The sequence below is a fragment of the Phaenicophaeus curvirostris genome, chromosome 2 (assembly GCF_032191515.1).
Source record: "Phaenicophaeus curvirostris isolate KB17595 chromosome 2, BPBGC_Pcur_1.0, whole genome shotgun sequence".
In the NCBI taxonomy this organism is placed as follows: Eukaryota; Metazoa; Chordata; class Aves; order Cuculiformes; family Cuculidae; genus Phaenicophaeus; species Phaenicophaeus curvirostris.
This window is the reverse complement of record NC_091393.1, coordinates 87,154,294-87,171,668: the sequence shown is the minus strand read 5'-3', so window position 1 is coordinate 87,171,668 and position 17,375 is coordinate 87,154,294. Positions and strand designations below refer to the sequence as shown.

Sequence of the window (17,375 nt, the reverse complement as noted above, 5' to 3'; positions counted from 1 at the left end):
GCAAACAAAAACTAGAGGAGGTTCTTACAATGCATTTTTCAAAGGGGAGCACTGCAACAGGAACTGTGATCAAATCACCACAGTGGCATGAACATGGGTCACGCATACAAAAGCATTTGTGTGCGTATGTGTGTGTGCGTGTGTGTGTGTGCGTGTGTGTGTGTGCGTGTGTTCAAAAGAAAAAGAATTTTAAACTAAAACAAAACCACACATCCTGCTTAGAGCCTCTTTTTTCATGTAGGAAGATTTCCTTCACAGTTCCTGGCACTGAAGGCCAAACGCTCCCCATGCACAACAGAAGGCACGAACCAGGAAACTATGTAGGGTTTCCATCCTGGTGTTGCATAAGCTTATCTTACATTTCCATTAGACAGGGAAAATTAAAACGAGAGGTAAGGAGAAAACACAATCATTAAAAAAATTATTTTATACACAGTTTTAGCTAATTTATTTTTAATACAGTAAAATAAGTTTTATTGACCCTTCAACAAATCTATGCCAGATTTCATTGGTTATTTGCCATTAGCCACACAAAACACTGAAGGGTTTCTCTTCCTTGGTCATATGAACAAAGCCATGTAGACAGGACAAAAGTATTTGAAAGGCAGTGAAAACTCAGAGCCTTAAAGAAGAAACAACAGAGCAGCAAACTATGGGGATTTCAGAAAACTTCCTTCTGCAAGTCAGTCTCAGCTGAGTCACAGTGTGGTAGAAACTGTCATTTTGATACATGCCTGCATTTTGCTTAGAGCAAAGGGACATAAGTCTCCAGTTGCTACCACAGTACAAACAATAATAATACAAACTCTTAAAAAATAAAATAAAACTCCGAGGCTACTGTCAGATGGCCAGCTCTATGGACATTTCATTTTTCCAACTAAATTTTACAGTCACACAAAAAATAATTGTATGTTGTGCTCATAGTCAGATCCCACATCATCCTCTTTGATTTGCTTCATTCCCAAGAATTTTGTTCTCTGTTTGCAAATCAGCATCCCATCATATAAATCACACACTAACACCAATGTACAGCCAGCACAGGGCTTAGCAATTCACTGTACTGCAGCAGCGCATCAAATAAAACTCAAGCACACATTTACAGATTTAGTGATAACAAAAAAGATGAGTAATATGAGTTTGGGTTTTAAGGCTTTTGGTTGTAGTTTATGCTACACCAGCAAATGAAGAGTTTTCAGGGTAAAAATTTCTTCTCTTATTATCATCTGAAGATAGCAGAGCTATCTTCCTAAGCTAATGACTTCCCATGACTTGAAATTTAAGTATCAAAACCAGAACACTGGTACCAAGTAACCTTCTGAAATGAAGTTATATATTGTGTTTCAGAAAAATATTATTCAAGACCAATTTCAGTATATTAGCTGAATCAAAAGGGTTAGAATCACTAGATGCTTCTCTAAAGTGTCTCTGAAGCAACTGGGACTGCAAATGTGAATGCAAATCTTACTATTCTAGTCTTTCCTCGGAGGTTCTAAGCTCTTCTGTTCTAGTCATAGCTATAAGACCTATGAGAAGTCCATTTCATACTAGGCTGCTGGTAGGATGTCGGCACTGAAAAGATATGCAAAAATGCTACAGAAGGTTAAAAAAGTAAATAAATGTGGTATCTAAGAACATCAGTAACCATCTGTGAGTGGTAGATTGCTTGACTTCATTACATAGACACTTTTTATTCTGTTCGCGATTATTTAAAATGGATTACTGAAATCAACAGTCATGCTAACGTTACTCCCCACTACCACATTCTCATTGTAGCTACTCATTACAAACTAAAAGAGGTAAAAGCCTATGATAGTAATTTGTGACCCTAGGGGAGCCCAGGTGGAGAAAGCCTTTCAGAAAATATAACATTGAATAAATTTTTCCCCAGCCTTTTCAAGGGAACACATCTGTGTTGCATCAGATACAGGTACCAGTCTATGAAACACTGGGTAACGGTGAGCAACAGAAATACTCCTGACTATCTACTACAATTCCTGCTGTGGATTGCAAACTCCAGAGTGCTAATTTTGGTGAACATGCAGACATGTAACTTATCTGGTAGCATTCATTTTAACATTTATATACAACTATCACATTTTGTAAGTGCTTAACAATGCAAATACTCAGCATCTGCTATTCCAAGTGTTCTCTATCAGTAAAAGATTTCAAAAGGTTTTGAACTCAATGTGCTGATGAGCCTAGTAATATTGCATTTATATCACTGTAAACTAGCAGCAAGTCAATGGAGTTAAACTGAAGCAAGAAAAATGGTGCAAGAGCAGAATTGGATTTTCATAGTCACAGTTATTACAGAAATTAGACTTCTAAGGTACTGTGGTTAAGTCAAGTAAAAATGCTGTTGCTCATTTAAAATTAGTATTTATAAAATAATCTGAAAGTAGTTAAGATTAATAACATTGACTTTATTTCTTTAAACAGTAACAGAAGTTGTTTGACCATTTGTAGCAGCCTTTTGTTTTTCTCTGTAAACATTCTGGACACAGTCTTCCAAAACTGTGAAAAGTACCTAAATAGTTGTATGTAGTGGTCAATTTTGGTTACTCAGTTTAACAGAGAGTCGAAGATATTTCACTGAGAACAACTTATTCTTTAAGCACATCACTTGGCTTGATTAACCCTAACACACATGCTTTGATTTGCCAAGAAAGCATCAGTTGCTAAATAAGAGGCAAGCTTCTCTTGCTAGAACAGATAAATAGCTCTGGAGGTGAACCTTTAGCCAAGTGATGCACCAACTGGAGGAAGTTCACCATCTATTTGATCTAGGTTACCATTCATTAGACATGTCTTGCTGCTGTATCTGTGATCTCTCTGCAAGACAAGACTTCATTTAACACACAGGCAGAAAAACTAATTAGCAGCTTTTTTCCCCCCGACTAATACAGTTTCCTTCTAGTTGCTCCATAAAGAAGATTCAGTGGAACACCTCTCTGAAAGCAGTGGAATTCCAGGTAATTATGGTGACGAATTTCATTGTGAATGAGGATCAATGTCCCATACTACTTTGAATAGTAATTTCTTAATTCTTATTCAAATCCGACCAGCAAGATAATATAACTTGAACTGAATTGGCCATGTGATCCTGATGGCATCCCATTAATGGGCTGTTCACTTAATTTATGTAATTTTAAAAAATTAAATACTCATATTTTAAATCCATACTGCAGTCCTTCAGATTGAAAGTACACGTTTAAAAGTTATAGTATCTTTATAAATCAGTATGTCTGCACTTCATAGCTTGTTGACTGAACTTTCCCAAAGTTTTAATTCATCTCTCTCTTCTGTCTGTGGGAACATTGTGAAATCCTATCATCGAGCTGTTTCGTACCCATTAACTGGCCATGTTATGTGCCACAAAACCATCCCCATATTCGTAACTCTTATTTGAGCTGGCAAACCAATCAAGGTTTTCTATTTGTACAGAGAGAGCATAGAAATGCAGTTAGAGGGACACTTTCACCGATGGTCTAAAGTTGAATAAATGCTGTCTATAAGCAAAATGAACATGAAGGCAGCTATTAATAACAAAAGCTTACAGGCCTAATTATGTGAGATGCTAAGCCTGCTCTTCCAAACCAACAGGAACCCAAGGTGCTCAGCATCTCCTGTGGAGTATTTGGCAACTGTGGCCTAAAAAGCTCAATGCAGATACTCCATTATATACCAAGAGTGCAGTTGCCACAGGAAGGACCAGGCAGGAGAGGGCGTGTCACTCAGAAAAGAAACACCCTGTCGCTCTAAGGCTATTTATAAAGCTTACACTAAACATTTAGTGCCAAGCCCTAACTTAGAGCCTAACTTGGCTAGGTGTCAAGGACCACACTGAAAAAACTCTATACCCTCATTAAGAAAATGCAAGAAGCCCTGATTTCTATTTGTGGCCGCAGTTGTAAGCATTGCCAGGTTTACAGCTGCTTTATTGTAGTTTCTGAAGAATTTCCTTGATAAAGAGAGGACAACAGAATTAGCTGAGCCTTTTGGAAATTGCTGTACAGTCCAGCTGTAAAACAGCGTCAAGTAGCTGGCAAAATAAAACAAACCCAAACCATGTAGTATGACAGTAGCTACATGTCTACGAGCAGTAGCACATTTGTCCTCCAAGGTTCTTTATTTGGAACTGAGAGAGGGAGGGAGTGGGAAGAGGGAGGCTTGAAATCTAACAAAGCCACTGCCCAAACCGGTACAGAAACCTTTGTGGTGGTGGGCACACTGCAATAACCTGCTAGAGAAGACACTCACTCCTTGCGAGACCTTTGGGTGCTGTGTGCGTGAGACCTGCTATGTGCATATACAGATAAGGGAGGTATATGGAAAGAGTTTGATGTTCTTTTCTTTCAGAGAGAAAGGCATTACTGAACAGTGTAGTAGGAGCAAGGATTGCAAAACAAAGCATTAAAATCTTCAAAGTAATTAGTCCTCTGTATTTTATGCCAAAGTGTTACAGACTGTGTCTTTTGCTGGGAGAAGGCCCTCAATGAACAGGACTCAGAGTCACAGAATCACAGAATCCCAGAATAACCAGGTTGGAAGAGACCCACCGGATCATCGAGTCCAACTGTTCCTATCAAACACCAAACCGTATCCCTCAGCACCTCATCCACCCGTGCCTTAAACACCTCCAGGGAAGGTGAATCAACCGCCTCCCTGGGCAGCCTGTGCCAGTGCCCAATGACCCTTTCTGTAAAGAACTTTTTCCTAACGTCTAGCCTAAACCTCCCCTGGCGGAGCTTGAGGCCATTCCCTCTTGTCCTGTCCCCTGTCATTTGGAAGAAGAGACCAGCACCCACCTCTCTACAACATCCTTTCAGGTAGTTGTAGAGAGTAATGAGGTCACCCCTCAGCCTCCTCTTCTCCAGGCTAAACAACCCCAGCTCTCTCAGCCGCCCCTCATAAGGCCTGTTCTCCAGCCCCTTCACCAGCTTCGTTGCTTTTCTCTGGACTCGCTCCAGAGCCTCAACATCCTTCTTATGGTGAGGGGCCCAGAACTGAACACAGTATTTGAGGAGCGGTCTCACCAGTGCTGAGTACAGAGGGAGGATAACCTCCCTGGACCTGCTGGTCACGCCATTTCTGATACAAGCCAAGATGCCATTGGCCTTCTTGGCCACACTGCTGGCTCATATTCAGTCGGTTGTCAACCAACACCCCCAGGTCCCTCTCCTCCAGGCAGCTTTCTAGACAGACTTCCCCTAGTCTGTAGCACTGCACAGGGTTGTTGTGCCCCAAGTGCAGGACCCGGCACTTGGCCTTGTTAAACCTCATGCCATTGGACTCTGCCCAGCAGTCCAGCCTGTTCAGATCCCTTTGCAGAGCCTCCCTACCCTCCAGCAGATCAACACTTCCACCCAGCTTAGTGTCGTCCGCAAACTTGCTAAGGGTGCACTCGAGTCAAGAGGACTGGATTTACCAAAGCATTGGGCAAGCAGCTCTGGACTTTTCCTAAAAGATCTCCATTCACTGCCCTGATTTCTGAGGGAATCAAAGATTGTTGATGGTTTGTACCTGTTGGAAAGATGAAGAGAGAGGGATCTTTCAACTGTGTGTATGTACGCGTACAAGCCCCTGTCACATCTGTAAGCAGGGAAGGATCACCCATGTACTATTATACCCTTTTAGTTTTAGAATATTAAATTAAATTCTTACTGTAAAGGCAATGACGTGTCCTGACAAGGACATTATATCACATTGCATATTAATTTCAGTGTTCTATTATTCTATTATTCCTACATTTTTTTATTAGGAAAGAGAAGTTTGCTGCTTCTCCCTCAATTTAAATTTGGAAATCATAACAAACATGCTGAACATTTAGATGAGCTAGCTACATGGGGAAGTTACAAAGTGTGCTAGTTATTTCTTATTACCTATCTTTGCAGGCAAAGCTCGTAAAAGAAGTGGAAGAAAACTTTGGTGTCTAAGGGAGAAAGTGAAGTAAGGTAGCTCACCATGGACTGCATACTAATCCTGCACATTGGGAGGCAGTGTCTAACTTGAGAAAAAGTTTCCACATCAAAATGTAATACTCCTTCACAAGCCAATTTCTCTCATACATCAGTGCTTTTCATACATATACTAAGAAAGACTATCATTGTATGCAATCACAACTGTCAATCCCAGAATTATTTCAGCTGGGACCCTTCCCATCCCTGCCCATTTGACTTACCTACAAAGCGTCAGCTGTTAGACTGAACATCATGAGTTGTGGGAAACACCTTTAGCTATTAAGTGAGTGACACAATCAAGACCAAACCTTGTTAGCTACTATGCCCCAACAGTCTAAGCGCTGAATAATGAAAGACTTCTCCTTAGACCAAGCAGTAACCAATATCTGTATTTTTAAAAAAACTCCACCTAGAAATAGTGGTTTCATTTGTCATGTACAAGTATAGAAAACAGGGCACTCACCTGGAACCCAAAAGACATGAATTACGGGCAATATTTTCAAAATTGTCTACTGTCTAGATAATTAAATTAACTCAGGCATAGCTCACTCAACATCACGGTGCCTGGATTTCTTTTAAACATGAGTTCAATATCAATGTTAAGCATTACCTGAAAATCCTTAAAATCCCATATTTTAAGAATAAAAACCCATTTGGGGGTAATGGTGAACATCTCTGAACACCAACAAAGTCAATAGGCACATAGCTGTATTTGGTCTATAGCCTCTGCTATCAGTGATGAAAGAAGTGGACCTCCTGGAGACCCTTTATAGCACACAGTGGGCTTGCCTCCTGGAGAGCCCCATTTCAATACATAAGCTGTGCAGCAAGGCTGGAATACTCACCCCACAAATCTGATTTTCTTTGCAGCTACACCTCTGAGAGCACCAAGAGTAAAGCCCTCAGGAGGCAACATCCTTAGCAGTAATGCTCTTCAGGAAAAGCCTTTACACCCTCCCCCTAAAGTACTTTCACTGATTTTATGTTTGTCATACCATGTCATTCTGCATATCCAATGCCCTTTCCTGTTAGTCTCATCTTTTCTTTTTAGACTGTAAATCATCCTAGCCTGGAGATTATGCCTAAACTGTTTACCTCTTCCCTTGTATAACTTGGCCTGTGCTTGCCTGTCTCAACTCAGTATTAACACTTGCAGTGTATCAGCCTGGGTTAAGAACATGATAGCACACCTGGGTCTGTCATTGTCACAGAGCTTGGTGTGCTTCTGACTGGGGGCTTTCATTTTCCTCAGTTAAGTGTAGTATTTGTACAGGGCACAAGCATAAAGAGGAGATCATGTCTATCTTTGGATTCTACAGAAACATTCTTCACTGTGTTCCTAGTAGCCAAGTTAACTCTTTCCCCAGAAAGAATATACAGCATCCTAAACATTGAGTGAGTGAATGGAAAGCCAGAAATAGAGCGCTGTAGATCAATAGATTTGACTGAGGAAAGCGTTTGCATTCTCAGGGGTAAAGATCATTGTGTTTCTAAGTGGATCAGAGATATGATCCTTGGCTGCTGTGAATGGAATGGAAACTGGATGCCATCAGCGGGACATACGAGTGCTGATGTGGTGAGGTAATGTGGTAAGGAATAGCAGAGTGGAAGGAATGCAGTGCCACTGCCCTTAGGAATCTTAAAATTAGCTCAATCTGGTATTCAAATGCTATGTGAAGTGGGGAAATAGGAAGAGAAATTAAAAAAAACCCACACAGCATTTTTACAAAAGAACCATTTCTGAAAGGAGGAAAGGTGTGACTCAATTTCTTTGGACAACAGCTTGTGTCACATTTAGTATTTACAGTCTATCCTTTCCATATGAATATGAAAAGTAGGTGACCACAAACTTGCCAACTCAAGGGACAAAATATAGGCTCCTCACACTGAGGCATCTGCAGCGTGGATGGCTCAGATGCATGTGTGGGACAGGCAACCAGGGAGATCAAACTGGGATGTTTGACCACTGTGCCCAGAAACTGCTGTATGCAGAAGGCCACTATGTGTGGAATATTCCTCATGAGCCATTTCTTTTGAAAAGGGCCTCACTGCACAAGATCCATGAGGTAGCTACAAACCTGCTACCAGCCTTGCCAGAGCTACAATCCCAAGAAGGAAAGGTAGAGCTGAAAACTGATGCATAATTTCCACTGAAATACAAATTAAATTCAATCTCAAATGGATGATATTTTTAAAACTGAATCTCAAAAGAAAGGTTAAGTTTTTGTTTAGCTTCTGTACAGACAATATCAGGAGCTATGTCTGCTTTGAAGGATATAAGTTTTGCTTTTGTCTCTGATGAGATTGGGGTTAGTCTGAAAATCTAATATAATGTGTCTCTTCAAGATGTGCTGCCTTCATGGGGCTCTTACAACATTGATTGCCTCCTCCCTGAAGTAAGGATGCTGTTGCTTGATTTATACAGAGGAAGTAGTTGCCTTTTTTTCCTTTCACATGAAAGATAATACAGTTCCAATGTGCAATAGTTATTAACCTTTCACAATAATTTCTATTATTGTCAGAATGCAGAGGACAATGCATAACTCCAAGCCTACCTCAGGGTTATGTTTCATGGGCTAGAGGCAGGAACTGAATAAAATACTCACATCGCTGCATTCATTTTGAATCTGTAATGCTTGCAATTATGACTACCCTCTTTCTCTCCTCTTCAAAATTACAAGATATTACTTACCCCATCTGTGAGTTAAAAATGCCATAGCCATAGGACAGTCAGAACCTGTTGGTAGGCAATCAAACTCCCAAGAGAAGTAAATGCACACGCTACAACTGCTTTTCTGCCACAGGCTGTCCCAGCAAAGAAGTTAAGTCTAGAAGTCCAAGTGAAGATGGGATCTGACCAGAGAGCCAAAAATTTTACTATTGATGGTTACTTGGTACCTATTCCAAGGTCTAACTGTGAACACTGAATTGTATTTTACACATTTGCAAGTATTATATTAATGTTGCCATCAAATGGGAGGGTGAGGGAAGATAAAACCTGATTAGGCGCAATTCTCAGTGAGCAATATCCTTGACACAAAGTAGAATGGGTCATGTCAAGGAGATGGTGATGCACCATCCTTACGTCAATCCCTACATTCTCTATATCAGCATTTCTAAATTCTGCTGCTATTCTACTAGCTGCAGGCCCTGGGCAAGCAGAAAAGGCAGAAGTAAAACAAAGCTCTGTCATGACTCTCCCTGCATCACACACGCCTCAGCAGAGGCACAGAGGCAGAGATGCAGGTTGAGAATTAAAATAAAATAAAATAAAAAGGAGGAAAATTCTCATTGTACTCCCAAAGGAGCTTCTCTTTTATAGGAGAAAAGCCTTGCCAGGACTTTGCAATCAGATGATAGCACCCCCTGCATTGTTCGAGCACTGTCAAGGGGCATTATACTCAGAAGATAATCCAGTCCTTGAACTCCCCAGGTACAGGTTTTAAATACCTCTGATGAGATCCAATTGCATCCTATCTGCGTATGCCTCAAACATCTAGCATCACATTTGGTTATGTCTACAAAAGCACCAGCTAGGAAGCAAGAGATAATGAAGAATGATTTTAGTCTTTTATTTGAGCAAAAGCTAAACATATGGATCCTGGCACCAAAAGTATGGAATCTGTGATAAAAACATATGGATATCCATATGGAAAAAAAAAAAAAACCAAACAAAAAAAAACCCCCAACAACAGAAAACATTACTCAGCCAGAAATTCTGCTCTTGCATTTTTATCCTGTATGCATGGTGCACCCCCTTCCCTCTGCAGCACAACACTCTCTGCCGATGGATTAGAATGTTATAAATTCACATGCAAATTTCACAAAATGCTTTACTGTTATCAACTTTATTAGATTTACGAATACAGTCCCACTTATATTTTTTTATTCTCTTAATCCCTTTCATCACTTAATAGCTCAGAAAGTAATGGATTTCGGTAAAAAGGAGAGGCTTATTACAATCAATCCCGTTGCTCTATCTCTGCTCATTGCTCGACTAATGAAACTTATTTTTCTTCAGGATGTCTACAGGAAATCCTGTCCTAAGGAAAAAAAAAATAATGTTTAATATGCTGCTGACTTGTAATGCTGCAACTGTATTATTCTTCTCCTTTGCATGTCCATCCAGAGGTTTGTAGGAGCTATTAATCATACTTTATTCACAAAATTCCAGCCTGTAGTGAAACAAGAAGCTACTGAAGCTTATTTAATACAATATGCCAACTTACATTTGAAACAACTGGAGCCCTTCAAAATAACTTTTAACTATAAAAGGAAAATGAAACTTTCAGGTTTTAAGCAGTGACAGTAACAAGACCAGAAAGAGCATCTTTATCATAAGGTTTACATCAAAAACAGTCCACTGCTGAGGATCACTAAGTCTGTCATACAAGTCAGTCTCCTCTAAGATCTTATTTAAAGCATGTCATACTCATAAGGGTCTCAGAATTTCCTTAGCTCCACCCTTTTTTCATTCTTTGAATGAAGAGGGAAAGAAGAAAAACAAAACACCCAGCTTTCAACTCTGTTATTAAATGTTTTGGTAATGAGCAAGAAACCATCCACAGATTCAATGCTTTAGCTAAATCAGCAATAAGCCAGGCACCACCCACCTCCAAGACATGGTCCTGCCCAGAGCACTTGGCTCATTTCCTTGTTGTTCTCTCCATCATCACTGGAGCACCCTACCACCCCGCGACAGAGGCTCCAGAGCTTGTCTCTATGCCCTGGGGCCTGCCCACCGGTGTGACCCAACATCACGCAGACAGCGAAGTTGACCAGAAAGCTCACCTGAGCACGGGACAGCCAGAAAGCAGCTTGGGCACTGCCTTGGAGAAGAGCTACACTTGTGCCTAGTACTTACATGTAAAAGTACATAGATATGCTTATTTCATTACACAAGTGACAGGAAAGAAAACAACTTTGGGATTATTTTTATTTCAACAATGAAACAGTATTTTACCGTTTCCCAACACCACTCCGGAGAAAAACAAAATATGAACTACCAGAATGCAAGCAAGAGAGTAACTACTGAACTACCAGAAGCACTATACAGGCCAAGACACTCCCTCAAACAGAGCTCCTTGCAGTTTAAAAGCATCCAAGGAAATATTTATATTGAATTTATTTATTTTATTAATAATATAAGTATTTGTTTCCAGTTTTGTTTTGCATCTGACCAGGACTAGAAACAGTATCATGAAAAAAAGTCAAAAACATTGTAGGAATCTGTTTTAGAACGAGGAGAAGCTGGATGTCTCCTAGGAACAAAAGAAACAAAATTCCATTTCCATTTTCCAACTAAACAAAGTCTGCAGAACAAAATATGGTTTGAGCCTTTATCTAAAGTCAGTTGACAACAAAATAGGGTTTTTCTACACTTCTGTGTCTGCTCCGAGGCCAATTCCACAACCATCCCTGAAGTCTATGTGATATAACCAATCACGCAATACTTAATTAGGCAGCAGTTCTTCCTGACCAAAAGTGCTTACATTCTTAAATAAATGAATGACTTCTCTATCTTTCTTACGATAATTATTACAGTTACTAAAATTTAAAATGTGAGTTTACTCATGTGAGTAAAAGATGTTTCTTGTTACTACAGCTCAAAGAAGAGTGTTTAGGAAGGCAATGGCTTTGTGGGTGGATGCATAGTTACTGAGAGAATCCTACGATTCTCTCACATAGTTTATTTTACTCACATGAGCATGCTTGCATGAACAAAGCTACTCACATGCAGAAGGTGTTTGTGAGACTGAGCCCTAAATCCGTTAAATTAATGGTGGAAATATATAAAGTATGAAATATATGATTGACAAACAAGTGAATAAGATTCCACTCAAAACTACATAAAAAAGGATTATCCCTCAGGCAAGCACTCTCTCTAGTGACTGTTCCTGATAGATTTGTACAAAGCTGAGTTTCTGATTAGTTCTGAGATATGACTGCTTCAAAAGAGGGGCGGGGCAGGGGAGAGACTTCCTGAAAATGAAATGCAATACCCAGTTCAATTAAAAGATAATGTTATTTATTCTGTGCCAAGTTTAATAGATGTTTTCCAAAATGCCAGTTTACTTGGGTTTTATGGAAAAATTGACCTTTTCACCCAGAACAGAGGCTGCTAATTTCATTAACATCGTTAGATATTTTCTCAGAGTGCATCCATGCCAATTCGAGAATTTCATTTCCCTATTTTCATCTATATTCTGTTTGCATGGAAGTGGCCTGACAAATCTATAACCATAGCATTACGTTTCCTGCTCTCGATGTACCAACTGCCAAGGTATTCCATTATTCAGACTCCAAGAACATTGCAGAGACTTTGAAAAGAAAGAGCTGCCTATCCAAAGCAGCCCTCTCCCTGACTGCTGGCAGCCAAAAGCCCCTGGGTCAGGTAATCTGCACCACAAGCATCCCAGAAGAGCCTGAATCAACTCAACTGACAGAAGATGAGCCAAGCCAGTCAATTCATATGGCAGCTTGAGCTCATCATCTGTATTTACATAGTTCCTCAACCAAACTCCTGCACTCTGTAAACTATGTTTATTACCCTTCATACAGGCCGATACGGTTTTAGTTTTTGCTCTCCTTACAGCAGTAGCAGCCAGAGATCTATGCTTGATAGCTATTTTCTCCCTTAATTCTCTCCTTTAAGGAGGAGAGAACAGTTATTACTTGCCAAACCAGCACATGTTCACAGAGAGAGTGCGGTCAAGTGGTCAGGAGCAGAGCTGATGTTAATTAGCAATGAAATGAGGAATGAACCAGCATTAGCCCTGAGACTAATCAATGGGAAAATCACTCCAAGCAGGCAGCTTAATGAAGTACTATACAGCTGTTTATTTTTAGTCTGTTTTAGCCTGACAACAAAATCTCAATTAATTAAAAAAAAAAAACAACCACAAACCAAAAAACCCAACACCCCCCCCACTTTCTAAAATACATCTCCTTGTAGAAACTTGCTATAGCTCCAGTTTACTGGCGGGGGGAGGCGGGGAGGGAGAGGAGAATGCTTTTGCTTGCTTGTTTTATTGCATTTGCCTATACCTACCCCTGGCAATTAAAGTTTTACCTAGAAAAATTTAAATAAGGTCAAAAAAAGGTGCACCCATCAGTGGCATATGTTTGTCCTCAGCCATAACCTGCCACCTCGCAGGCAACCCATTCAGAGCCCTTCACAACACTTGACTCCCTGCCCCTCTGCAGTGGTGGCCAGAGCATCTTGGTACCCAGCCTACTCCTGCCACTAATGTGTTGGGGATCAGCTGCCAGAGGGAAGGATTAGGTCCCTGGTGTGATTAAGGTGATGGAACCTTGGTCACCTCACCATCACAGACCTCCTCTCAAAGCCTGGATGAGAACAGCAGTGCACACTGCCAGTGTTTAAAAATCTGAGCCTTGCTCTTGGTATGATGCGATTCCTTGCACACAAAACAGATGCAATAGCGCTTCCCAAACATTTGCATTGAGTGATTATGGGTGAATCACATGCTACCTGTCAAATAAGTACCTAATGAGGACATCTGAGGACAACGACCAAACAGCCACCCCATTGGCTCCTTTTGTGGCATCTTTGTGCTGCACATAGCGTGGGATGCTCTCAGAAGATTTCACTAGCCACCTCCCATCCTCCTGCTGCACCTCCCATTTTCAGCCTCTCCATACTATGAGCACTGTCAGATCCCACCCTTTTACTGTCACACAAAGCCCTGTTCAGCACTCTCGGCAGAATGTTTGGATGATGAGGAAATCCCTTTGGTGGACAAGTCTCCCCACCAGAGACCTCAGAGCAGGACACCTTCCTGTGCCCTGCAGGGTCCCTCCAGCACCACTCTTCTCCTGACCCTGCAGAAGGCTCTTGCTTCATTCAAAACCCAAAATTCTCTAACAGAAGTGGGTGTAAAGCAGTTTGAACATGGTGATGGTAAAAGCTGCTGGTAGAAGCAGCTTGAGGGCTAGAGCCTTTTCCCCACAATACTACACCAGCAGACAGCACCATAAAATAATCTTGATTTAACTAGCTGAAAATCAGTTTAAAATACTGCAACACTGAAAAGCAAAAAAAAAAAAAAAAAAAAAAAAAGAGGCTTTACATAATTTCTTTCTCTTGAAGACTCCAAATTCACTTTTTGGTGCTTTCCTGCACAACTACAGGACATAAAGTGGCATTTATACGACAGTAAAATTAGTTACAGTTTTGACTTGACATTAAAAGCAGGACTTCTAACACAAAAAATAATACCAGTTGGAGACACAGGAGCATAACAATCCTACTCATGCTCAGTCCCCACTTGTGAAGGTAGAAACAGGTACAGGTAAAAGGTCAAAAGAAACCTGCTTTTATAGGATTTTTTTTTTTTTTTTTTACTGTGTGTATTAGAAAATTCATTGTTTGTTTGGTCAAAGTCCTCTCATATGCTAACAGAAGCATAATTTGGGGAGAAGAGTTGCTTAATCTTTCCAAACAAAACCAATAAGGCACCTCTGAAACTGTGTCAAAACAAAACAAAAAAAAAAAAAAAGGGGGAGGCAGGGGGAAGAAAAGAAAAGAAGCGTCTCATGCAGGTGCATTCTCTGAAATAAATGCCCATAAGAGTCTTCAGGAATTTTTCTTGTCTGTCTCTATGTTGCAATAACCATCACTCTGCAATCCTTTCGGTGAGCACTGCTACTCTGTACCCAGCGAGAGCAGCACAAACCACGTGAACCGCTGTTCCCCAGGAAAAGAAGAAGAAATCTTTAAACTGATACTATCAGCCCCTCTGTGACAGAGACAATTTCTAAGTCAAATTCGACTCCTGAAGATGGAGACATTACAGTGAATGTATTCATTAGATCTTGAATGACAAGCCTTAATTAAAGTGAACTGTTTGCAAAACAAGAACCAAAACTGAAGACACTCAAGTACACTAAATACTTCTTTTGTACTGAGTGAAGCAAGACAGACACTAGCTTCCATTTAACATTCAACGTAAGGAAAATACTAAAAAATGAATACTGTAGCTATATTTCAATAACATATACTGATAGAGTACTTTTAACAGAGCATGATAACAGGGAGCATAGATATTGTAATATGAATTCAGACGAACATGCTCGCATTTTTAAATGCAAATTAATTAAGTTTCTTAAAGAGTCTATTGTGTACATAAAAAAGCGAGTTTTGCAGGTTTTTTCTACTGTAGTCATTAGTTCTACAGTCCGCTGAAATAAATATTGCTAAGGCTTTTCACTTCAATAAGTATTATGCAAAGATCACAACATTTCACAAACTTCAGTTAGTTAAACTACATTGTGGGAGAGACAACAGGTATAAAATAACACTAGGAAGTAGAAGATTGTACCCGTTTAATAGTACACAGTTGTATTATAAATTTCTCAGGCTTAGCACACACCAACACAGTAGAAGAAAAAGCTGTTTGCTTTGTTGTTTTGTTTGTTTTTTAAATAAAGTGCAGATGGGAATTTAAGTCTTGCTACAAGAACATGACCTGATTGAAAAGATCCATTACTCTTGCAGTTGATTTCAACTTGTTTATAATTAGTCAAAATGGAAGCAAGGAGGATTGTCAAAGTTGACTGAAGGTACCTACTTGCAAGACTCTGATTTCTGGAGAGTTTTTTTGTTGGTTTTTTTTGTTTTGTTTCTTTTTTTTAGAGGGTAAGAACCACTACGAAACAATTATTTGTTAAAAAGTGCAGACCTGAAAAACAACATCACCAGCCAGGTAATCCCCTTTATAGGCAGATTTGATAGCTCAGGGAAAGCTAAACAAAGGCACAATGCTTGCAACCACAACAGCTGGGTTGGAAATTGCTGCAGATTCTTAGGAGGAGCTGCAAACTAGAGATAGGCAATGAAAAGGTTAGAAATTATAACTGGCTTTTTTTTAAAAAAAAAAAAAGACAAATTACTCCAAAGACCATATTCTTTAAATCGTTGAAGCAAAACATGTTTATTTGATTTGTTTGTATGCCTATTACAAAAATGCTACTTTGGGATTCTAGGAAGCCAGTCTGTCAATTTTTCAGCTTCTGCACTTTCATGGTTGCTTAGAGCTGTTTAATGCAAATACACTTTCAATAAGAGATTTCATGCCCCTAAATTACACCCAGTTAAGGGCGAATGAAAATGTAAGGTAAATAACTATAATCAGCCATATTATCTTTCTCTTGGCACCTCTCACTTTACAGGCATATTTAAAGGCATCTCTGGGGTCCTATCCTTTTTAACAAGCAGCAGCGTATTTCCTGGAATATTACTTACGATGCTATGCTGTGAACATTACAGGTTAAAATGTTACCTAGAGACCTAGAAAGAATTGCATCTGTTGCAGAGCCATGCTTGTTGCCATGTTTACCAACATCTGAAAAGATGAAAGAAAATTTTCAACTATAGGATGAAAAAGAGACTAAGACTACTTAAATCAAGCTTTCACTTCCAGTGCTGTTGATCAACACTGTTGGGGTCTAGCAATTCAAGGCAAGAAAAATGAGACTACATGCTTCTGGTATTCACTGAGGATGCTCTGGAAAGCACTCACAATTTGGGGGGGGGATGGTGTTAGGAAAAAAAAAAAGTACAGGAACTTAGAATGTTTCATGCCCACTGTTATTTTTAAGCTAATAAAGACATGCTTGAGAAAGAAAGGTGATCTGAGCACAGCTGTTAAGCACCTCACAGTCTCTATGAAAAAGTATAAAGTGATAAGCAAAACTAAGGAGTAACTAATTACTCACTTGGCAAAGAAAATACAGAAGAATGAGAATCTTCAGAAGGAAATGCACTGCCAAAATCCTTCAAAACACATGTAGATTATTCTGAGCAACCTCAAGTCTGCAGTTGGACAGTTTTTCTGCTTTGTTTTACAGAAAGATGACTTTAAGCTTCTACAAATATTCTCCCGCTTCAACTAAAAGTGACCTAGCACTGATCAAATTAAACCAGAGAAACTCTGCAAAATAATAAACTTCAAATTCAGATCAGTTTAGCTTGTCTCTAGCATACACCCAAAATGCTACCATACCTCCATTTACCAGTGTTTTATTACCCAAGCTATTTTTACATCAATAGTTTGCAGATGTACTTATATTGGAGTTCTGCTTTCTCCTCAGAAGTGGTTTCTCTGCAAATCAAATTTCATGTGGCCATTTGTCTTTTGCAAAGCAGTCCAAAAAGTTCTTGACCAATTTATTCCCCTGTGCAACACCAGCACAAGATCTCGCTTGACAATTTAAGTGATGCTGGCTTACCTAAGTTGTGCCAGACCCTTTGTCAGGATGAATTTCTTCCCACGTGGTTAAAGAAAGCGTGGAAGAAGTAGCAATCCGGGAAACAATGCACAGGCTCTTGTTTGTGCTACTGGCATGTGAGGTAACCTGTGGAAAGCTGCAATTATTCTGAGCCTCAGCCCT

At 39.8% G+C, this 17,375-nt stretch overlaps 1 protein-coding gene across 12 annotated transcripts in view; it reads right to left on the bottom strand.

Annotated features, from left to right (window-relative positions):
* Nucleotides 1–17,375, bottom strand: part of ESRRG (estrogen related receptor gamma) — a 402,243-nt gene that overhangs the window by 257,063 nt on the left and 127,805 nt on the right. For 2 of the 12 annotated variants that reach the window (XM_069852776.1, XM_069852781.1), the window contains exon 1: nt 17,214–17,320. The exons of the other annotated variants lie outside the window; for them this stretch is intronic. The gene's annotated coding sequence lies outside the window, so the exon portion shown is untranslated. Of the gene's footprint in view, nt 1–17,213; nt 17,321–17,375 lie in introns of those variants that run through there. 12 annotated transcript variants of the gene reach the window in all.